The sequence below is a fragment of the Ceratotherium simum genome, chromosome 8 (genome assembly GCF_057802395.1).
Source record: "Ceratotherium simum simum isolate JZ-2026a chromosome 8, ASM5780239v1, whole genome shotgun sequence".
Classification (NCBI taxonomy): Eukaryota; Metazoa; Chordata; class Mammalia; order Perissodactyla; family Rhinocerotidae; genus Ceratotherium; species Ceratotherium simum.
The window spans coordinates 28,626,224-28,651,618 of NC_141907.1; positions in this window are offsets into that span (position 1 = coordinate 28,626,224).

The following is a 25,395-nucleotide window of genomic DNA, read 5'->3' on the forward strand; positions in this document are numbered from 1 at the left end:
CGCTAAGCATGGAAAGCTAAGTATTTTGACCCGGGTTGCAAAGGAATCTAAGAGGAGGGGTAAGATGAAAACTCATGGGCCTTGCATTGTTAGTTTATTTTCTAGCTACAAACCAAGCATATTGTCCCAACTTGCACATACTTCTAATATCAAAGCAGGTGAAGAGTAGGAGTGCTAGTGTGAGCCCAGGAAATGGGAGAAAGTGGTTTGAGATAGAGCTAAAAACACCCTAGAGATACTGATAGCATTTGCATATTACAAAATGGTACCTTTCCCAAAAAACATATTAGTTCTTGTTTTTCAAGCTTTATACATTTCTTATAGGAAGAAACATTGAGGATATGCAATTAGAAGAAGAAATAATGACAAAAATCTATTTAGAACTTTGGTGCTAGAAACATAACTCCAAAAGGATGAGAAGCATAATTACCCCATCATAGAAAAGGCATTCCTTAATCAACAAGGTTAGGATCTTTTTTTGATATAGATGTATTGGAATACTCATTTCTATAATTCTGATTTTATGTGAGAAGTGTTTTTAAATATAAAAATTAAGCAACTATATAGTAGTTAAGCAACTTTCCCCAAGCACATACTACTTATATTGAGATTTGAACCCAGGTGTGGTTTGATTCTAGAACCTAGAGAATCTAAACTGTAATATAGTCTGACTTTCAATAGCCTCATGAATAAACAAAAGTAAAGTGCACACAAGTAAAGGAATCATAAGTATACCATGTAGGCATACCAATGTAATAAGAAAGAACTATTAAAAATGTAAAACCTTTAACATAGATATCAAAATTGACATACAAATAAATTGCTACAGAGACATTAAATATTATATACACGCCAAATGACCATAAAGCTGTGGGAAATTAAACTGAGCTGATAAGATACCCAGAATGGGTGGTTTGATAAGTCTAATTGCAGGAACAAAGTTAGGCCTTAGCAAGGGATTTGGATGCATTTGGGAAGAATATAGGATAATGATGAGCACAGTATCCTAAGAAGCAGAAGTTCTGATTTCTAAGGTTCACCAGTTATCTATCTCGGACAAGTAATAAAATGATAAAAGGGTAAATTTAAAGAAAATTTAGAATTTAATCCAATCACTTCTTTCTACAGGTGGAAAAACTGAGGTCCATGAAAGTTAATGTCTTCTCTATTTCCCTAAATCCTCACTAATTATGTACAGAGCTACTGGGCTCAGTTTACATATCTATAAAATAGGGAGAATGTGCTAACCTTGTTTAGCTTTCATGCTAAGTTTTAACACTTTTTAAAAATAGCTTATGGGTCTTGTAGAGTAGACTTATCACACCGTATAATTATTGTTTCTTTCCTAGGGGAGAACTTATCTCCTTTATAGCACAGCATATTCCTTCAAGAGACAGATTGTCTCTTCTTTCCCTTTTTAGTGCTTGAATGTGTGAATGAATGAATGAGGTTGATGTAAACAGGTAAAATGACCTTAAATAGTAAAGCTTTAAAAAAAATCAGATTTTTGAAAATTACATTTTTCAACATAATGAGATGCCACTTATCCTGCACCTAACTATAGCGAGAAAATTCGATCCTTAGAAAACTTCTTTTAGTAACACAGATTGATTTTCTCATCATGAAAGTTTTTAGCAAATTAAGACCAGGATTCATATGACACTGATTTTGCTTTTAAACCTATACCATATTTGAGATTTTTTTCATATAACTACTTGCGTACAACTAGGTGTAAATTGGTAACCTATCAAACTTAAAACTTACTGGAGTTTCTCAGAAGAAATGGTATGGACTTGAGACAAAAGAGTCTGGCCCCTAGAGAGATATACACACTCAGGAACAAACAGAGACATAAACAGAAATACACTCCATCACTACAAAATATTTAATTCATCAAGTTTGGATCTGGCATTAGTGCATTTAAGTAACTAATTATTTAACAACTCCTTGTTTTTTCATCTCGTTTAATATTTTACTGATATTTTAGTTAACATTCTGTAGTATAATTATGCAGATAAACTACAGCATCATTTACTGATACCGACTTGTTCTTTCCTATTAATAAGTTACAGTTTTCTTTTAATCCCAGAATTTAGAAGTAATGCCTTGAACCCCACTCTCCTAAAGGAAAAAGGAGTAAGGAGTACTTAACAGTAATTGAATGAGACAGTTTGTGCAAAATCACGGGAATTGTGTATTCTAAAGAGGCAGATAATTGTACAAGCATATTGCATAGAATACATAAGTGGAGCCCTGGAGGTCAAAGTAGAAGCAAATCAATTAAGCTAAGTATCTACTAAATTGTTTTTCATTGTCTAATTGAAAAGTGATCACAAGGAATCAGAAAGGTTTAAATTGAAAAGACTTTTAGTTTAAATCTGACCTTAAGCCAATGTTAGTTAAATATGGTAAATGATGTATTCTGGAAGGAACTTTTCTAGAAATTCAAAATCCCGCTTGGGTATACATTTGGATGCTTTCTGGGTTTCTCTCACTGTTATTCAAGCATATTTTCCAGCCTTTAGTTAATGAAAGCCGCGTACTTATTACATCAAATGTAAACATTACAAATTTATTTAGAAATCTTATCTTAATTGCTATATGTTTCCAGTGAAATAAATTCATTCACTCATTCACTGCTTTTGGTGAATAATTTAGATCATTTAAGGAAAACATGAAGCATTGGCACATACAAATTCATCTATTCATTCATTGCTTTTGGTGAATAATTTAAAGCGTTTAAAGAAAACTGAATATCTGCCTGCACCTAAACCTACAAGATTAACCGTCCTCTCAGTGAAAAGACATCACTAGCAATCAATGCTACTTCTTACTTATATTCTTGATGAAACTTGATTCTGATGTTGATCCTGTCCAATAATTTTGAGTTTAGACACTGCTAAAATAGGGAAAGAAAGGGGGAAGGAAATTGCTCTTTCAAAGACCTATTTAGGGGACCAAACCCATACTTTGCTCTTCTGCCAACTATCCTTTTCAGGCACCAAGAACAGCCTTTAAAATACAGACATTGAAGATCAAGAGGCACCATGCATGGCTTCATCAAAAGCAGCATGTGCTCAAGCTCAGCTTCTCCCTAGACCTAAACGCATTCCCTTTATGAGGCTATCACTTTCAAATCAGCTTTAAAAGGACAATTCTGTCTGGATAAATGGAGTAGGGCAGAAAAGAGTAGTTTCTCTCGCTCCAGTTCCTTCAGGCCCTATTTCTTCGCAAGCTCAAGACCTGGCCAGTGAATGCTGGATCGCGAGGTATCTGGCTGCAGACAGAAGACGAGCCTCCTAGGCCCTAAGCAATGAACCTTCCATCGCCCACATACACCCCACACAGATTGTGCTCTCTCAGTGTTTCTGGAATAATTCCATGAGGCCCTATTAAGAGTTTGCTTAATCAGAGAAAATATCAAAGCGTTTAATTGTTTGCAATTCTTCTGAAGTTGCAGAAACCAACAGCCAATTAGTACTCAAACTCCTCTTTTCAGATGGGAAACTAATCTCTTTTTAATAGAAACTTTTCCTACTCATTTTTTTTCTTGGAAACACACTTTGTAACCTAAATCACACTTAGAATACAATAAAACAGAATATAAAATGATATTTTTCTGCAAACTATCATCTTTTCTGGTTCATTTTCGACATCTTTGATATTTACATATGACCTTTCCATTTTTATTAACAGTTTATTGGATTTTTGCATTCCAGCCAGCAGAGGAGAAAGGTAATTTACAGAAAGATTTGACAGTTATACACACAGCTATAAACTTCAGTCCATTAACTTATTTCTCGTGTAACCTTTAGTCAATTCTACCAAAACATCCTTATAAGCATATGCCTTTTTTCTTTATGTTAAAAAGCTCTCATTATAGAGCCCTATTTATAGAATGTCAAATGAAAGGAAAACCATTTTATCATGTCTCTTCATGGTTTACAGATGTTTACAGCTCCTACTTTTTAAGGCACATAAGTAAAAGTCAGAGACATGTGTTGCTTAGATTCTATTAGATGTGAAGGGATACATATTTGACCTCTTTTATTACTTGATTAATTTATAATTATGGATTTGATAATGGCAATATTGTTTTAATACATCGACTTTAAATAATGACTTAGAATTTTTCATGTAATTCATTGCATTGTCTGAAGCAATATATAATATTATTCCTATATGAAGTATGGGAAAATGATTTGTGTTGAAAATGATATTTGAGCCTTAAACTTTTGCTAAGCTATTTCTTAAAAATGTTGTCATTTTGGTAGCTTCTTGAAAACCTGAAACTGATAAACTTTTGCATAAATATGAGGACAAAATTGAATTACAGAAAAGTGGAAATGTATATTATTTGGTTTTGCACAGAATAGATATGTTTCTAATTAAATATTAATATATAAATGCATGGCATAACAATTTAAACGGATTTTTTATACCATTATGCCCAGAGTCATTTCTTTTGAAAAGACGCACCAAAGACAAGTTTTAAAATTTGAAAAAAGGGAATTAGAATGGAAGAAAACATCCTTTTCACATGAATCTTGTTTCATCATTTGTAAAATACCAGAACTTGGAGCACTATCTCTAATAAAACTGAAAACCAAATACTATATATGCATATGACCTTCACTGTAGAAAAAATAGAAAAACAAAAAACATAAAAATTCTACAAAAATATAAGATGAACAAATGGAATTTATAGTCATAATGTACCAAAAGTCTCAATTTGTCTGCATACCTTTTGTAGGTAGGAAGGAAAGAATAAGTGAAATATATTGATGCAATTTGAAAATTAATAAGTAGTCCAATTAGGGCCAATTGTGCTACGCAAGAATGATACTAGCAATGTGAACACTGAAAAATTATTAGTGATTATACCTTGTTGATAGATTTCTACAAGGCCCATAAAGTGGGTATGAAATGCATAAGATAATGAATTATGTCCCAGAAAATGAATTAAACCCAAGGCTTTCTGGAATTCTTAGGAAAACTGATTCCTATTTGTATATTTATCTGTACTTTATAGAGTTGTAGAGGGGAAGCACATTAGACCGGCATATTCCTGTGTTATGTATTAAACAATAATGCCAGCTGACCTTAGAAACAGAAGTGAAAGACAAATTTACTCAACAACAGTTTTTCACTGTACTTCTCTTTTTATTTCTGCTTGGCTTCTTAAGGCAATGGAAAAGTTCCATAGTGCCATCTGGTGTGAAATAAGGGAGCAGCTTCCTTCAAGCAGTGTCTACTAGAATATTCCTCGAAGTAGTAAGCTCAGATTGCCACAAAAAATAATTCTCAAAAGACAAAATGCACTTACCCAATCTGATTATGACATATATGCTTATGTTCACCTTTACCTTATTATCTTTCTCTAGGGATATTAAATTGTAATTATTAGGAAGTGTATATGTAGTAGTTTATATGCTTATTATGCTTATGTTATTTATGCTTTTATTTTTTTTTTTACTATTTGTATATACATAATAAACCAAAAGTGTTTATCAAATTTCTTGTTGGTGCATTACCAAGCTTTCTTCATACTTTCATTTAAATTATCATTACTGCTATGCTAATTTGCAAATACAAAATTAATAATAGTGGTCTGAGATTTTTTCTGCAAAGTTTGGTATTGTGTGTGTGTGTGCATGTGTGTGTGTGAGAGAGCATGTGAATATTTGAATTGCAAAATTCAAATGCAAACGTTCATGAAATCCTATAGAGTTATGGATATTGTGCTTTCTCCACCATACATCTCTTGTTCATTTTTATTTTATCATTTTTTGACATATATATAATCTATAATTATCTATGTCTATGATTTCCATCGAAAACTTTTTCTTTGCTAAATGACTTAATGCTATGCTGAAGTTTTCCTTAATTTCTAATCTTTTACTCATTTTACATTTTGTGTATCATGCAAGACTTTCTATCTTTTACTTGTCACTCTTTTCTCATTGCCTCCTTAGTCATTTGAAGGCCAATATTCTTTCTTTTATATCTTCTGTCACTTTCTTATGCTGCATACACTAATTCCCAAATTACAGAATGAAGATGGCCTAGGCAAACTTAGAGCTTCCTTTTAACTCTAGAATCCTGAATTCTGACTTGACTTTGATAGCTACCGCTGGAAAGAAAGACTCCCTTAAAAGCCTATAGAACAGAAACTAACAAAATCACAGTTCATCACATTTTAAAACATTTACAACAAAACACTATTTTCCTCCAAATAGCATACTGCTAAACATTTTTGTGTGCAAACTATCTGAATTTCCATTACTGTTGGAGGAACTGTGCAATAATCATTATCTATAGTACATGCTTGTGTGTGTGTATTACACATGTCCAAGGAAAACAATTTTCAAAGTCAACTAAGGGAAGGAGATTACTTTTTAAAGACTCAATATGTCTTCAAAATTAACAAATATCTCTGGAAAGGCTTCTCTCCAGTAACTCTTCAAAAAAGGACTGAACACTGAGAGTTGCATTAATCACCATTTGCACCTTTCTCTAAATATAGAAAGAAACCATGATGGCCCACTTTGACATGGCTTAGATAAATTCTATCTGAGGCTAGCAGTGTAATTGAATGCTTCTCAAAACATTAGCCTCACAAGCCATGGGGTTCCTCTATGAGTATTGTATAGAAACCCAACCAAATACCGAATACCTAAATGAACAAAAAGTAACTGATTGAAATAAGGGAATTCTTAAAAGGTATAAACTTGATTTGTTTTCTTTCCCAAAACACCCATAGACTAATTATGCAAACCAATTAGTAAACTCCCAACAAGTAGTAAATACTCAAAAATGAACAACATATAATTATTTGTGATATATACTCAAAGGACTTGCAAATGTCAGTAAAACCAAATAATGGCTGAGTTAGAGAAGTTAAGGAAAACTTCCCTAAAATACTGATTTCTAAATTATATCTTGAATAAAGGGTTGAATTAGGAGACATTACAAACAGGCCATTCAAACTTGTTTGGGATGGGACACAGTTAAAGCTAAGTCCTGTAGGTGGGACTACATATAGAATATTCAAAATTCTGAGAAGAACTGCCTAATTATAGCACAAAGTTAATTTCAGCAGAATAAGAAATGTGCTTAGATGGCATTTCTCATTAGACCAATGATGTGATATGGAAAGAGACGTGATCCATTCTCCATATTTACAAGATCTTCTCTTTTGTGTATTTTCCATAAGGTGACAACCCTAGTTGAAAGCATTCTGTCACCAAAGTATTTCTGTAGGTATGTGCTGCAAAGGCACATACATTGCATTGAACAGCATCAGGAGAAAAACGTGAGACATCACTGGTCACAGATGTGTGGTAGGAGGAAGTTGAATGTTGACTCGTATAGCTAGAGCTATATTTATTGGCATCCAGAAGTGAGCTGTGGGGGCTAATGGGTCAAGGATAATGGCCATAAGTGTTACAATAGGCTCACATATTAGGGATGACTAAGCCCTGTTAACAAGTACAGTCCTAGAGATCTTATTGTAACACAGAGTCAAGTCAAAACCAGTCTTAGAAAATCAAGCCACGGAACAGTTATTTGAAGATGTTATTTGAATCATCAATTAATATTCATATTAATACTCATTTTAGACCATCAAGATATACAAGTTGCAAGTTTTTGCTAAAGATGTTACTTTGGAAAATAATAACATGTATTCAAATATATGAGTAATTGGCAATGGTATTTTTCTGCTGAAGTTAGGTGTAAAATAATTATTTCTTAGTCTGTGCTAATACTATTTTAGCACAAGGATTTTTTTATGAGTACGAAGAAATAACAATGGCAGATAGAAGTTACCGGTTCAAGAAAAGGCTCTGAGGCGTTTACACTTTGCTATTAAGAGCTAAAATTAAGACTATATGCTAATGCAGAAGGATGTACCATAATTCATTTTAATGCAAAGCATACTGTAAAACTTTGTCTCCATACACAGAAAGTACTGAATAATGAGGAAATAAGACTCATGATGGGGTTGGCGGTATATTTGTTATTGTATTCATGAAATGAAAGTGTGCAACCCTGTTAGTAATAAGGATCTGAGTTGATATGAAAGATACTCATGATGCAGTACAAATTACATTCATGTGTATATTAAAAAGCAAAATCTGGTTCTTTGTCTTATTCGATTGATAAAATATTTGTCCTTAAGGGAAATGTAATTCAAATTTTTCTGTGATGAAGTACTATGCTTCTCTGCTGTTCCTTTCTGATTGGGAATATAAAGGTGACAAGTGGCAACTAGAATCCTAGAGGGCTGTGTTGTATGTTTAGAATGACAGGGAGGCTCCGGAAATAATCCACATCAGCTTGGAATGTAAAAGCAGCAGAATTCGCTTCAAAGGCCCATTATTCGAAGAATATAACTTGAAATGACAGCTGCCTATAGAGGTTGGAAAATTTTAAACTTTTCCTCATTGTCCTCTGGTCTATCTTTTCTGAAAGAATTCAAGCTGGAGTTAGCCATCCAAGCAATCATTTACATCCTTGGACTCATTCAGTGAATGTTCATGTATAATCAATCAATCTAATTCCTAAGAACATTTTAAAGGCATAATGATACTGAATATTTTAAACTAGATCATAATACTATACTGTGTTGCAATGTTATAGCACCTTTCAAATTAGATTCACGGGTCACTAAAATTCATTATTTAAAGATTAGAAGTCTCTGTCATAGATCAGCATTTTATAAATGAGGATATGCTATCAATCTAGACAAAGAAACTTATTTAAAATTATGCAGCATTGCAAACCAAGAAGGAAGGAGTATTTGTACCTTTAGAAATTATATCTGTCCTTCAAAATGTATTTATAATGGCTTATCTGTTAACCTTTCTCCCCCCAAATAAAGAGTGATTTCAAAACATTTGTAGCTTTCACCAGTAATTACACCTGTCATCGTAAACATGGGCAGCCAGCCCTTGCTTCATTATCCCTCAAGCTTCATCTTGTGCCATGCTTCCTGTTTTATCTTGAATTCAGCCATTGTAGACTTCTCTACTGTCATGGACCATGCCATGCCTTGCCTCTGTATCATCTTTTCTTCCTGGAAATGCAACTCCCAAATCTACTTTATAAATTAGGTGTTGACTTAAATATCATTATCCTTAAAGAATCTTCCTTTGACCCTCTTCAAACTAGGTTAGACACCCCTCTGAAATGCACTATTACTCTGAACTGCTGCTTTGACAATACACTCACTCAGTCTGGGTCTATGATAAGCCTTTGTGTCACTGCAACTGAAGCAGAAATTAAGTCATATTAATACCAGATATAGAAAAATATCATAGATAACAGATCTTTCACAAAGACCAAAAAAGTAATAATGCTATCTCTTTTAGATGTCCTTTCTCTACTGTTCCTGTTTTTGTTTTATGCTAGTGAGCTGAGACAGAAAGGGGTTTAGAATTGAGCAAAATGCTTCAGATTAGAAGATGGTTGAGGCCAGAGTTGAGTATGTGTTTTGTTCTTTGAAGCAGAGCCTACTGGGTCCTTCACTGGTATTTGAGACCCCAGTGGACCCATTTAAGCTGTGGCTATTCCACAGAGCTCACTCCACACTAGATAATGAACCAAGAAAGGCGAAGGCACATGTGGAGGATTGTGGAAGAAACATTCCTTTTCTCCGCCTGATATCACAACAGCTGGGAGACAGTTATAGAAGTTGACAAATGCAGGTAAAAATATTCCTTTATTAATAAGGTTGTTTGGTGAATGCAGCTATAGCTCTGAGCCAAGGGCACTTGCTAATACTTCACCCATGAACAGGGAAAATTTAGCCACCCAGACGAAGGCAAATGGCCAAATTGAAGGCTAGCTGCAAGAACAGGGCTTGTACTGTCAAGCTTTACAGGGTCAAGAACTAATGAGAATGCGTGCTGCTTCTGGGAAGAATTACCCCCCAAAAGGACGTAGGAGTTTTGTCACACATGCCTAGTTCTTTGCCTGAATTTTTCAGTCAGAATCCCTTCCCAGGGGAGAACTGAGTAAGGAAATAAGAGAGTGTTAACTCCAGGCATCAATTCTTCATGGAAGCATGAAGGAAATGAGTTTCAAATCACGATAGAAATATCCTTACTGGGAGCTCAATAAGCAGAACACATAATAAATCACACCCTTTGTCTCATCTAAATTTCTTTTTTGGTTCTATTAATTAATGGTTAATCAAGTAGGGTTTAAAGAACACGCTGTATATTTACTTGAAATGAACACCTTTACATTAGTATTTAAAATGGAACATGTTGAGTTAGAACTACTCATTTCCATTTGAAAGCCTTATTTTTCCTCACTATTACAATCATTTATGGAAGTAGCTACATAATGCTGATAAATTTCTTATTACCCTTCACTCTCCATGAACTATTTGATCAAATTCAGACTCCAGGTTTAGTTCTTTTGTATTGCTTCTCTTAATTATTGTTTATTTTTCTAGCTTCAGACACTATGATGCTCTCTAAATTAACTGGTATATTTCGTGCTTGCTTTCTTTGTGTACATCCTCTCACACTTTTACCAATCTTCAAATTTCAAAAAACCCCAACTTTCTATAACACTGCCTTTACCATAGCAATATACTAAATTATACACCAAATCTAGTCTCCCGTCTCTTCCCCAAAGTACATCTTGTATGACCCAAAGCCATCAGCTTCAAAGTAATCTTGTAAATTATAAAATATGAGAGGTAAAAAGTATTTTAGAGATTGTCTACCTGATTTGTCATTTTATAAATGTGGAAATTGAGGCACAGAGAGAGGAACTGATTTGTTTGAAGCAACTTGGCTATTTAACTAGGTTTTGCAAGAATATGCAACTAAGAAGAATACGTTAGTATGACTTTTTGTAATTCTAAATGTATCTTAAACATTCAACATTACTAAAATACAACCTTTCCCTCATCATCTTAAATGCTGCTTCCTATAAGAAACTCTTCACAAACTGATTACAATGAACTCTGAGTTTCCCCACTGCTTAAATATCAACTCAGACCTTTTTCAGGTCTGCTAAAATACAGCTTTTGATGCTTAAATTCAACTACTCCTCCTTACACAGTCCCCAAAACCACTTTGGAACAACATGAAGGCTTTTGCTACTAGCAGCCATCACTTCCCAGCTGTCTTGCTCTAAATCCCACGTCCTTTATGCCCACCATGTCAGATCCCCTGGCCTTAGGTACAGATTAAATGAGCTTCTGCACGGAATTTCCTTTGCAGTACTGTATTTCTTTCCCAAAACTAAAGCTTTGTATTGGATCACTTGCCTGGAACCCTTAATCTCTTCAAAGCTCTGGGCATTTTTTTTCCATTGTTGTTCTTTTCCTGGAGAAGGGCGATGGGTAGCTTCTAAAAGCACCACTAACTGCTGGTTAATTTACTCACCTGAATGGTATCACCTACATGGCTTTATGTATCACATCTATAAAATGCCACATTATAAACAGGCTGATAACAGCATGGCCGTCCAATATCATTGGTGTTCACACACTGTTATATACAAATATCACTTCCTGTGACACATGGAATGATATTCCTAAACACAATTCCACTTGGAAAAATGCTTTTGTAAGTGCATAAAGATAAAATTAAAACCGTCAAAATATGGTCAAACAGTTGGGTGCCTTGCACTTCCTGGCCCAGCACACTTTCCTATCTTCATCTCTACAGACGCAGTTCTCTACATCTCACTTAAGTTACTGTTTGGAATTAGTGCCAGGTGATACGTAAAAACTGTAAGGTATGGCCTTGGCAGTAAGGTGCTTGCAGTTCTGTCAGGTGTTAAACTGGGTAATTGCTAAACGAAAACACATAATCTCACCACATTCTCTGCCAGCTACTATCCACTTCTGTTTCCATTCATAACAAAACACCTCTGTAAAGTAGTCTAAACTCAACTGTGTCCAATTTTTATTCCCCCATTCCTTCCTGAGCCTCTTATTGGTGTTTTCTCCAGACCATTCCAGAGACAACACTCTTGCCAAGTTTATTAACGTCACTCAAGTTGCTTAGTCCAATGGTCAAGTCTAAGTCCTTGAAATCCTTATCAGTAGTATTTGACTCAGCTGATTGCTCCTTTACCCTAGAAACACTTTCTTCAACTGGCTTCTAGGGAACTATTCTCTCTTTGTTTCCACCTCCCTCGTTGGCCCTTCCCAGTATCCTTGCTTGTCTCTTCTTATCTTCCTGATTGTTTATCATTGGAGCATCCCAGGGCCCAGTCCTAGTATCTCTTCTCTAATTCCACTTACTTTCTTCCTGAAATCACTCAACCTCACAGCTTTAAATACCGTCTATACACTAATGCTGATGGTTCTCAAATTTATATCTCCCACACAGACTCCTACTTTTATCTCTAGACTCAAATGTTCAGTTGGCTAATGATTAATTTATTCAACAAATATTTGTCTCTACTTGAATCACTAACAAGCCTCCCAAATTTAACATGTCTAAAACTAAATATCTGATTCTACTCTTACCCCTCCAGAGCAAGCAATTCCCATGGTCTGCTGAAACTCAGTGAATGGCAATTCCAATATTTCTCATGACAAAACCTTGAGATTATCCTTGGCTCCCCTCTTTCTTTTATATTCCACATGAAGATAGTCAACAAAATTTTTGGTCTGTATCCTCATAATATATCTAGAAACAAATCACTTTTCACCAATCCTGGTCCAAGATGCCATCACTTTTCACTGTTTCACTGAGAATGAAATACAAAATATTAACAAAGACAACAAGACCTTACACAATCTGAAGCCCTCTTACATTTCTAGCTTTGTTTCTTATTACCCTCCCATTTGCTCACTCTGGCACAGTCCCACATCACAACTTTTGTACTTGGTGTTTCCTCTGCCTGTAATCAAGGATGGCTTCACGGTGTGCAACCAGTCAGTTCCACAGAATCCCACATTCAGAAGCGGGCCCTTGGCTTGGGGTTTAATGCTTTACAGTCACTCTTTTGAAATTATTGATGATTTTATTTTTGAAGGTGTGTTTTATAAATAAAGTCCAACGGGAACATGGTGCATATGTTATGGACTTGGAGTCTTGGCTCATGTGAGGTCCTGCCTCCGCTCTGTCTACTGGGAACAGATTCTTAAGCCCCCACTCCTCTGCCCCCACTCAGCAACCACAGCCACACTCCACCCTCAATGCAGCTTCGTTGCAGAAATGAGGAAAGTCAGTGTACAAGGCGATGAGGCTGGGCCCCAGGGGCTTGCGAGGGTCTACACTTGTACAGTAAGTATCCCTTGCCCAAGACAGTTTGATATTAAATAGCAAATAACATAACCATGACAAGTTAAGACAGATCATGGAAGAAAACAAAAAGCTTGTTTGGTGCTTTTTAAACAAGAGGTCCTCACTTGCATTTTACACTGCTCCCCACAAATTATGTAGATGGCCCTGCTTATGATGTCGTACCCCTAGAAATCCACATAGGTAACTCACTCACCTTCAATTCTCTGCTCAAGAAAGACTTTCACATTGAGGTTTTGAATGACCACTCTTTCGATAATCAAATCCTCTTCCAAACACATACCTTCAATCCCAGGAACTCAAACCTTCTCTTTAATTTTTCTCCAGAGCATTTGCTCTTATCTAGCACACTGTATAGCTTATTTATCTATTTATTTATTTTCATCTGTTTCCCTCCACCACAATACGAGCCCTATGAGTTCAGAGTTTAGTTAGTCCTATTAGTTTGAAAATAATCATATATTCATGGAATTTGGCTACCCAGTTTTTATAGGATAGCTTGGTACTGAAAGTCTATCTGTGTTTAATTTGTGAAAGCACTATCAACTGTGAAGGGCAATATACCCAAGGCACAACTTTTTGTCTACCCGCTTACTGGCTTCAGCCATAGAGCTTAGATAAGTAAGCCTAGGCCAGATCGATATACAGCAATTCAGATGGAGATATACCTGGTTCCTCCACCTCAAGTTAAAAAGAAACGGAAAAGAACTGTCTCTCTTCTGGTATATAGCAATAAATATTAAGAGAAGAGGCAATTTTTTATTAAGAAGATATAAATACATCCTAATTATCTAAACTACAGAATATATTTAAGATGTATACAGTGTTTATATGTATATATGCATTCATACATATATTTGTTTTACTCAAGTTATAGAGGAAAATTATTGTCTTCGGTATTTTTTAAATGAATGTGTGTTTTTGCTATTTCAATGGTTTTTTTTGAACTTTTAGTTCTGTTGGGATAATCAAGTCTTTAGAGAGGCAAGAAGAAATGAAAACAAAACTTACTGAATTATAATGGTGTCAGGAGAGTGATAATAAACAAAGTTACAGAAAAATGCACTGATATTACATAATAAAAATTATTTTTATTCTACTAACTTTTAAATTTCAGCTCTTTAATTCAAACGTAAAATCATAATTGAAGTTTCCCTTATTGATTTAATAACAAAGGCACAGACAGCTGTAGTGCATTTAGAAATCTATAAAGGGCAGCAGCACAAATAGAGAAATTCAAAAATTTCGACTAAAGTAATAGTCACTATCTTGGTAAGTCATCACAAGCAAGACAACACGGAAAATTGAAATGCGATGGAAAGCTCACTTTAATTCATTGCCTCAACATGTATCTATTGAACAGATAGCATGTATCAGGTACTCTTCTATGTATTTGGAACATAACAATGAATAAAACAGAAAAAGATCCAGCCTCAGCCATCAAGCAGTGAACTGAATAAAAAAGGTGAAAGTGATTACCAAAAGAAAGCAAAATTTGGAAGGAGAGTTGAAAGAAGCTAAATACACAGTACATGCATGGCAAGAAATCTGCTGAACAAAACAAATTACACAACACTTCCAGAATGACTCACTGCCTTGGGGAAATACAAAATAGAACACAAAGAAGAGGAAAAAAATCACCAAAACCTGCAGTCTTAAGAACTATGAGAAAAATGACACTGAAAAAGAGAAACTCAGTAAAAAGATTATAATAGAATCAACCCCATGCAGCACACAAAGTAGATTTCCCAAGAAGACAGGCAGGAAAAGCCAAATGTAGCCAAAGAAAATGATGGGCCAGGATCAATCATCCATTTAAAATAATGCAGCAGGCTTGCCTCTGATTATTTATTTAAATAAAATAATATATATGTATATATAAGTATGTATACATATATACACACATGTACATGCCCCAAGGAATTTTAGAAAAATAATTCACAAATATTTTTCTTTAAAGTTTCATTTTTAATGTTATATAGGACATACAGTTTTCACATAGAATGATATGTTGCCCCAAAGTGCAGCTACCTTCCAGAAAACAACAATTGCTGTGAGAATTCAATATAGGTTGTATATTGGAGTATTTTCTTTTCCTTTTCATAGTTCCATATATTTTGGAGGTCCAAATATTATTATTAAGTTCAGATTTATATTTGACTTAACCTGGTTACAATATGTAAACTATCCCAAAAAACCTATAGGTAAGCCAATGTCAGGAGCTCAGCTGAGCTGCTGAAGTTGCCAATTAAAGCAATAACGAGCCAAACTGAAAGTGTCATTGAAGGCTTTAATCACTTAGAGTAAAAGTAAAGCAAGAGGCTAAAATCAGAAAAAACGCCAACTCCCCTTCCCTAACCCCGTCCCCTGTTTTATTTCCCCCACTGAAGGGCACACCAGTCAAAGGTCTGTTGGATCAGTGCTGATGTGGAGTCATCTTATCTCTTTTATTTTATTGAGCAAGTCTCAACCAAAGGCTCTGGTAGTTAGTTTTCTGGACCATGGGGTGGGGGTTGGGGGGACGAGGGAGAAAAGTTTGGAGCAGAACAGTGTCAGGTACTGAGTCAGAGTGAGGAAAAGTGTCTTCAAGGTTTCCGCCTCCTCTCCTCATAAAGAGGCCTTGGCAGAGGCGCCTGAGGAAGACCTCTGCCAAGAGCCCCAGATAAAGAGACCTAAGAATGAAGGCAGCTAGGCTAGGAATGCAAAAATGCTTAACCTCCTGACGGGCCAGAAGGGCCTGAGTCCTTGACTGCAGCTCCCTTCAGAGACCGAGATGCATTGGCTGTGCACCAAGTCTGGTACAGGGAGGGCAGCTTTCCCCATTGAGGCCTGCCTGATACAACCTTTGTAATTTTCTACAGTTGGGCCTGAAAAATCACATATAGGTTTTTAACCACGAGCCAGACTCCTCACTACTCTTAAACTCAACATGAATTATGAAAACTCAGAATCAATGTCAACATTCAGGTAATGTGCTTAAAAATAAATAAATAAACATGTTGGGGAAGTTGCTGTTTCTGAACAAATCAAAGTCGCTGATGTTTCACCCTATGATTGGAAAGATATGTCTCACATTTTTAGGATGCAGTTTATATATTTTGAGGGGCCAGGAAGATAATACTTCTCTTTATATCATTCAGCTGCCTGTGGTAGAAATCAAGAAATCCTTCTTGATAGCTCTTACCAACTTTCCATAATTAACTCATGAAAAAGTATTGTAAATTTTAATTCTTTAGTTTCTTAATACCCCTGCTCTCTATCCACTGTTCAGGAATTTTTTTCACCCACACAACATATGCCAAACTAACGTCATCTCTCACCTAGACAGCTATTAATGTCTATGTCGCCTGCACGCACTTCTAAACCAGTATCTGTGAAATAAAAACCTGATCATGCCATCCTCCATCTTCCAATGTGCTTAATTCCTGTCGGTAGCACTCCATGGTTCTGAAAACACAGTCCAAAGTTCAATATGGCCTTACATACCACACCCACTGCCTAACTCGAGAGACTCATCTTTGCATAATTGTTCCTACACCTTCAAGACACTGAAGTATTTCCAGTTCCTTAAATACTGCATGCTACTTATTATCTCAGAGCCTCTGTATATACTGTTACTCTTCACTCTCTCCAACTCCCATCCCAACTCAACCCAAACTAGACAACAATTTATGATTTTCTTCATATCCTTTATCACATTGAGCATCATATATCAATTTTCTTATTTGATTAATGACTGTCATTCATGGGACTGTAAGTTCTAAGGTGGCTGTAACTATGGCCTTGTGCTCTTTATCTGGTTGTTTTTCACCAAGAAAAGTTGATCAGTAAGTATTTTTGGAATGAATGAAGTCCATATTTGTAGTATAGTTTCATTGACTCTTTATTTTCTTTTCTTGATGTTGACTTTTTTATGTACAGATTCTAATCTACACAAGCAACTTTGCTTATTCATCAGAAATGGCTAGAGGAGAAGACAAATGATGTATTATGGAAGATAAGGGAGATAAACAACAGACCAATGTGGACTATCCTGTAGGAAAATTAGGCATGTTTTTCACCATTCCATGACTTCCCATGTTGTGTTTGATGGAGAGGAAATTAGAGAAAAGGGTACATTATATTTTTCACATAAATGAAGTCCTAGCTGTACTGTCATTTCTAAGTCTGTGGAAATATCAGAAATTACTAGAGGTATAATTCTAGCACAAAGATGATACTTTAAATACACTTCTCTGTGACTGATAACTATTCTACAAAATAAAATCTTTAATATATTCTCATTGCATTTATACTACTTTATACAGTTTCGTTAGATAAATATAGTTCATGGCTATGTATACAAATCTTTTCACATTATACCCAGCAGTCTAAGTAAGTCACAGAAGTGCAAGAGAGAGAGAAAGGTGCACAAAGCTTATTCAAAGAAATAATGGCTGAAAACTTTACAAATCTGAGGAAGGAAATGGACATCCATATTCAAGAAGCCCAAAAGACATCAAATAAGAGAACCCACAGAAATCCACACTGAGACACTGCTGTAAACTGAATGTTTATGCCTCTTCCCCACCCACAATTCACATACTGAAACCTAATCCCCAATATGATGGTATTTGGAGGTCGGGCCTTTGCAAAGTTTTTAGGTCCAGAGAGTGTAGTCCTCATAAATAGGAATAGTGTCCTTATAAAAGAGACTCCAGAGAGCTCCTTTGTCCATTCTTCCATGTGAGGACACAGTGAGAAGATGGCCATTATGAACCAGAAAGTGGGCTCTCATCAGACATTGAATCAATTGGCACCTTAATCTTCAACTTATCAGTCTCCAGAATTGTGAGAAATAAATTTCTGTTGTTTACAAGCCACCCAGTCTATGGTATTGTGTTATAGAAGCCTGAATGGACTAAGATAGACACATTATAATCAAATTGTCAGAAGTTAAAGACAAAGAGAGAATGTTGAAAACAGAAGAGAAAAGTGACTTATCATATACAAGGGAACCTCAATAAGACTATCAGTTGATTTATCAACAGCAACTTTGCAGGCCAGAAGGAAGTGGAATGATATATTCGAAGTACTGAAAGAAAAAAAAAGAGTCAATAAAGAATACTATATCCAGAATGAAGAACAGGTAAAGACTTTTTCAGACAAACAAAAACTGAGGAAGTTGATCACCACTAGAAATGTCTTACAAGAAATGCTAAAAAGAGCTTTCAAGTTCAAATGAAAATATTCTAAACAGCAAAATTGTGGCATAAGAAAGTGTGAAACATGTTGGTAAAGGTATATAGACAGATACAAAACACTATATTACTGAGGCCAGCCCAGTGGAGTAGTGGTTAAATTTGCATTCTCCGTGTCGATGGCCTGGGGTTTGCAGGTTCAGATCCTGGGCATGGACCTACACACTGCTTATCAAGTCATGCTGTGGCAGGCATCCCACATATAAAGTAGAGGAAGATGGGCACAGATGTTAGCCCAGGGGCAATCTTCCTCAGCAAAAAGAGGAACATTGACAGCAGATGTTAGCTCAGGGCTAATCTTCCTCATCGAAAAAAGCCAAAAAACCCCCACTGCATTACTGTAATGTTGCAGGATAAATCACTTTTAATTCTAGTATAAAACTTAAAGACAAAAGTCTTAAAATAACTATAAATTTTAAAATATGCTAAAAGATACAAAATAGGAATGAAATAAATTGTGACAACACTCACATAAAGTGTGGAAGGAGCAAATAAAAGTGTAGAGTTTTTGTATGAGATTGAACTTAAGTGCTTATCTGCTTAAAATAGGCTACCATAATTACAAGATATTTTATGTAAGTCCCTAGGAAAAATACATCTATAGACGTTATAAGAAAGACAAAGAAAAATGAATCAAAGCATATCAATACAAAAAATAAACAAAACACAAAAGAAGACATCAAAAGAGGAAAAGAAAGACAAAAGAACTACAATAGTAAAAGAAAACAACTAACAAAATGGCAATATTAAGTCCTCCATTATCAATAATTACTTTATGTAAATGGATTAAACTCCCTAATCAAGACATAAGGTGGCTGAATGGATTAAAAACACAAGAGCCAACTATATGCAGTCTATGAGTAACTCAATTTAGATTTAAAGACACATATAGGCTGAAAGTGAAGGGATGGAAAAAGATACTCCATGCAAATGGTAACCAAAAAAGAGCAGAGATGGTTATATTCATATTAGAAAAAACAGACTTTAAATAAAAAAACTCACAAGAGACACAGAAGGACATTATATATTCATAAAAGGGTCAATCCACAAGGAAGATGTAACAATTATAAACATATATGTAGACAACATCAGAGCACTTAAATATATAAAGCAAATATTGACATAACCGAAGAAAGAAGTTGACAGCAATACAATAATAGGAGGAGACTTCAAAGCCTCACTTCACAAATGGACAGAACATCCAGAAAGAAGATCAATAAGGAAAAAAAGGACTTGAATAATAGTATAGACCAAATGGACCTAATTGACATATATGATATACAACAACAGCTGAATGAACATTCTTCTCAATTGCACACAGACCTTTATGCAGTATAGATCACATGTTAGGTCACAAAACTTTTAATAAATTTATTAAGATGGAAATCATACCAAGTATCTTTTCTGAATACAATGGAATGAAACTAGAAACCAAAAGCAGAATGAAAACTGGAAAATTCACAAATATGTGGAAATTAAACAACACAGTCTTGAACAACCATTGGTCCATAGAAGAAATCAAAAAGGAAATTAGAAAATACCTCAAGACAAACAAAAATGAAAACACAACATATCAAAACTTATGGGATGCAGCAAAAGCAGTATTAAAAAGGAAGTTCATAGAAGTAAACATGTAAATTATCAAATAAACCACCTAACTTTTCCCTTGAAGGAACTAGAAAAGGAAGAAAACCAAGTCTAAAGTTAGCAGAAGGAAGGAAATAACAAAGATTAGATCTGAAAGAAATAAAATAGAAAAACAATAGAAATAGATCATCAAAATTCAGTTGTTCTCTGAAAGGGTAAACAAAATTAACAAACCTTAGCTAGACTAACTAAGAAAAAGGACAGAAGACTCAAATAAAATCAGAAATAAAAAAGGAGACATTACAACTAATGCCACAGAAATAAAAAAGATCATAAGAGACTATGATGAACAATTATATGCCAAGAAACTGCTGGGTAACCTAGAAGAAATGGATAAATTCCTAGAAATATACAACTTACCAAGACTAAATCATGAAAAAGTAGAAAGTATGAACATACTGTAACTAGTATGGAGATTGAATCAGCAATCAAAATCCTCCAAAAAAGAAAAGCTCAAGACCAGATGACTTCACTGGTGAATTCTACTAAACATATAAGAAAGAACTAATGCCAATCCTTCTCAAGTTCCTCCAAAAAATTGAAGAGGTGGGAATATTTCCAAACTCATTTTATGAGGCCATCATTACATCTATACCAGAGCCAGACAAATACACCACAAGCAAGAAAATTATAGGCTAATGTCTCTGATGAATACAGAGTTAAAAATTCTTAACAATAGTTCAACATACAAAAATCAATTAATGTGATACACTACCTTTACAGAATAAAGGATAAATATCACATGATTGTCATAATAGGGAGAGAAAAAGTCTTGGACAGAATTCAACTGCCTATCATGATAAAAACTCTCAAGCAACTAGGAAAAGAAGGAAATTACATCAACATAATAAAGACCACATATGAAAAGCCCACAGCTGATATCATACTTAATGGTAAAGAACTGAAAACTTTTCCTCTACATTCAAGAACAAGGCAAGAACACCAACTCTCATCACTTCTATTCAACATAGTACTGGAAGTTTAGTCAGAGAAATTAGGCAAGAAAAAGAAATAAAAGGCATCCAAATTGAAAAGGAAGAAATAAATTTGTCCCTATTTACAGATGACATGATCTTATATGTAGAAAACTCTAAATATTTCACAAAAAATCTGTTAGAATTAATAAAAAAATTCAATAAAGTTGCAGGATACAAGATCACCATACAAAAATTAATTGTATTTCTATGCACTAACAACCAATTATGATAAAACAAATTAAGACACAAACAAATGGAAAGACATCCCATGTTCATGATTTGACATATTTACTATTGTTAAAACGTCCATACTACCCAATGCAATATATAGATTCAATGCAATCCCTATCAAAATCCCACTGGCATTTTTTACAGAAATAGGAAAAACAATTCTAAAATTTATGTGGAATCTAAAAGACCAAAAATAGCCAAATCAATCTTGAGAAAGAAGAATAAACCTGGAGGCATCACACTTCCTGATTTCAAAATATATTACAAAACTATAGTAATCAAAACAGTATGGTACCAGCATAAAGTCAGACATAGAGACCAATGGAACAGAATAGAGAAACCAGAAATAAACCCACACAATCTCCAGTCAACTGATCGTCAGCAAGGGTGCCAAGAATACACTATGGGGAAAGAATAGTTCCTTTGACAAATGATGTTGGGGAAAACTGATATCTACATTCAAAAGAATGAAACTGGACCTTTATTTACACCATATACAAAAAATCAACTCAAAATTAATTAAAGACTTAAAGGTAACACCCGAAACTGTAAATCTTTGAAAAGTGAACATAAGGGAAATGCTTCATAACATTAGTTGTGGCAATGCTGTCATGGCTATGACACCAAAAGCACAAGCAACAAAAAGAAAAATAAACCAGTGGGACCACATCAAACAAAAAAGATTCTGCACAGAAAAGGAAACAGCCAACAGAATAAAAATACAACCCTACAAACTGGGAGAAAATATTTGCCAACCACATATCTGTTAAGGGGTTAATATTCAAAATACATAAGGAACACTTACAACTTAATAATTTTTTTAAAAAACTAAAGCCTGATTGAAAATGGGCTATTGACTTGAATAGAGATATTTTCAAAGAATATATACAAATGTCCAACAAGTATATGAAAAGATGTTCAACTTTACTAATCACCATGGAAATACAAATCAAAACCACAATGAGATGTCATCTCACACCTGTCAGAATGTCTGTTATCAAAAAAACAAAAGACAAATGTTGGAGAGGATGTGGAGAAATGGGAACACTTGCGAAACTGGTGGTGGGAATGCAAATGGTGAAGCTCATATGGAAAATAATACGGAGGTTTCTCAAAAAATTAAAAATAGAACTACCATATGATCCAGAAATCCCACTTCTTGGTACTTACCCAAAAGAATTGAAATCAGAATCTCTAAGAGATATTAATTTACACTCCTATGTTCATTACAGCACTATTCACAATAGCCAAGATGTGGAAACAATCCAAATGTCCATCAACAGATGAATGGATTAAAAAAAAAAATGCAGTATATACATAAAATGGAATACCATTCAGCTTTAAAAAAAGAAAGAAATTCTGCAGTATGTGACAACACGATAAACCTTATGGACATTATGATAAGTGAAATAAGCCAGTCACAGAAAGACAAATACCGCATAATTTCACTTACATGAAGTATCTAAAATAGCCAAGTTCATAGACTCAAAGAATGGAAGAGTGGTTGCCAGAGGCTAGGGGGAGGCGAAAATGTGGAGTTATTAACCAAGGGACATAAAGTTTCAGTTAGACAAGACAAATAAACTTTAGAAATCTGCTGTACAGCATTGCACCTATAGTCAACAATAATGTATTTTACACTTAAAATTTTGTTAAGAGCATAGATCTAATGTTAAGTGTTCTTATCACAATAAAATAAAAGGTAAAAAAAGCTAACAAGATAGTTGAAGAGAAATAATTTTTTTTCTTTAGAAATAGTTTCTATATATGATCATGAATCAAATTTTAATGAGGCATCAAAGCACATAAAAAAAGATAGGTCTTTTGCTAAGAATGTATTTAAAGCAAAGACATTTCTTATGTGTTCATTTGACAGTTTTCATAGAGACAAATCCCAACCAATTTAGAGTGTTAAATTTTACTTTTTATAATATTACTTTCTGAAGTCAGAAATTTGATCCACTTCAGCACTGTATAGATATACAATGATAAGCCTTTATACCACTTTGGCTCACTGATCTGAGAACCTCATGATAATTATTGATAAAAAAATAATTTGAAAAACCCACTTAATCTTAAATTTTGCATTTAAATTCTTAAGGTACATAGACTATAGTCCCACTTCCATTTCACAACCTCTGACTAAAGAATACAAAAGCGTTTAACAACCTTTAAACCATTGCTTTTAGAATTCTTGTGCTTTATTACTTCCTCAAGAATTATGACTATATATAATATACCTTTGAATTTACATTTTTTGAATATACATATTTTTAAATATATGCATGTTTATATACACATATTACCTTGCATATTTTTCGGTTGATATCCAAAATTTTTGTCATAAGTGTAAGTAGTTGCAAATGTAATTTCCGATGTATTATAAATATTGAATTTAAAAATAAAATTGATATATAACTCATTTAAATGCTTCAACCAAATCTAAATACCATGGCAATTTGACATATTTTAAAGAAGATTAAGCTGAAAATTAAGTTACTAAGAACCCTGAAGCAAAAATCAAACATTCCAGCGTAGAGCACATGTGTGACAGGAACAAGTGGGGAAAAATAGACATGCATCCAGATTGTTACAACTGTCCCACACTGCTAAGGCCTCCAGTGAGTTACTTAGTGAGGGCGCACTGCAAATGGGTAACAAGCTGCTATACCTGTAGACTGAATGTTTGTTTCCATCCAAAATTCATGTGCTGAAACTTAATCCCAAACGTGATAGTATTTGGACAGGGGCCTTTAGGTGGTGATTAGGTCATGAGGGCTCCATCCTCATAAATGGGATTAGTGCCCTTGTAAAAGAGACCTCAAAGAACTCCCTGTCTCTCCTGCCAAGGGAGGATCTTGGAATTCTCAGCCTCTAGAATTATGAGAAATAAATTTCTGTTGTTTGTAAGATACCCAGTACGTGGTATTCTGTTGTAGCAGCCCAAATGGACTAAGAAATCCACTTGATAAGTAGTTACAGCATAATACATTCATTCTGTGTAATACTATGTTTTTAATTTTCATTACAGGATATGGATTAATTTATTATCACATTTCTCTTATTAACTTAATAAATTACCTTATAATCATATTTGCTTCATTTTAATTAGGAATAAGATATCTCACCTTAATTCAGTATTTACTTATTGTTTCTATCTCCTTCTTTTTACCCTTCCAAATTTCCCACCCTTCAGTAAGCACAATAATTAATTCTATTCACTAGCGTATAGTTTAATTTTGGCACTTTGGCCTTATAAACAAAACTATAGTTATCAATCAATATGGCAAGGTATTCTTGGAGTGAAATGGCCTACAAATACATTTATCATTCCTTACATTTATACCCTACACTCACTGAAGGAAAAGGGAATTTATTATTGTAATATTTCCTAATGGTAACTAAAGTGCCTATTGAGATGAGTATAGGTGAGACGGAAGTGTGAGATGAGAGATTAGACTAGATGGCGCTATGGTCATTGGTTGTATTACTCTGCAGCAGTACTGTAGAAAGGGTGGGCATGCTAGTGATTTGAAAGGAATTAATGTTCCTCCATGAATACTGTTTTTAAATCAAAACATGACATAAATACTAAAGGGACTAGAGTTCCAAAAATTATGGGTAGAAAGACGAATCTATGATGCAGTCAATATTTACTATAAGCAGAACATACTTTAAGATTGATGTTTACAACATTGTCCTCAAGGCTTACACTACCATTTTAACTCACTGCTTCATGAACAACATAAGGCTGTTTTATGGGTGATCTCAGCCATTTTTCATTTCTACTATAGATGTCCACTGCTGAGGAGTAGGTTGCCTCTCTAAAAATAGGCTTCTGGTGCTGTCAACTAGAACTAAAATGATGTCATCCAGGTGACAAAAATTCTCAAGTGATCAGTCCTTGATAATGGTAGATTCCAGAATCATGTTATTAAAATCACATCATTTGACAAAACATGATACGAAATATGAATGTTAAAGCATGTGCTCAAAATTGATTATCGTTAGAACAAA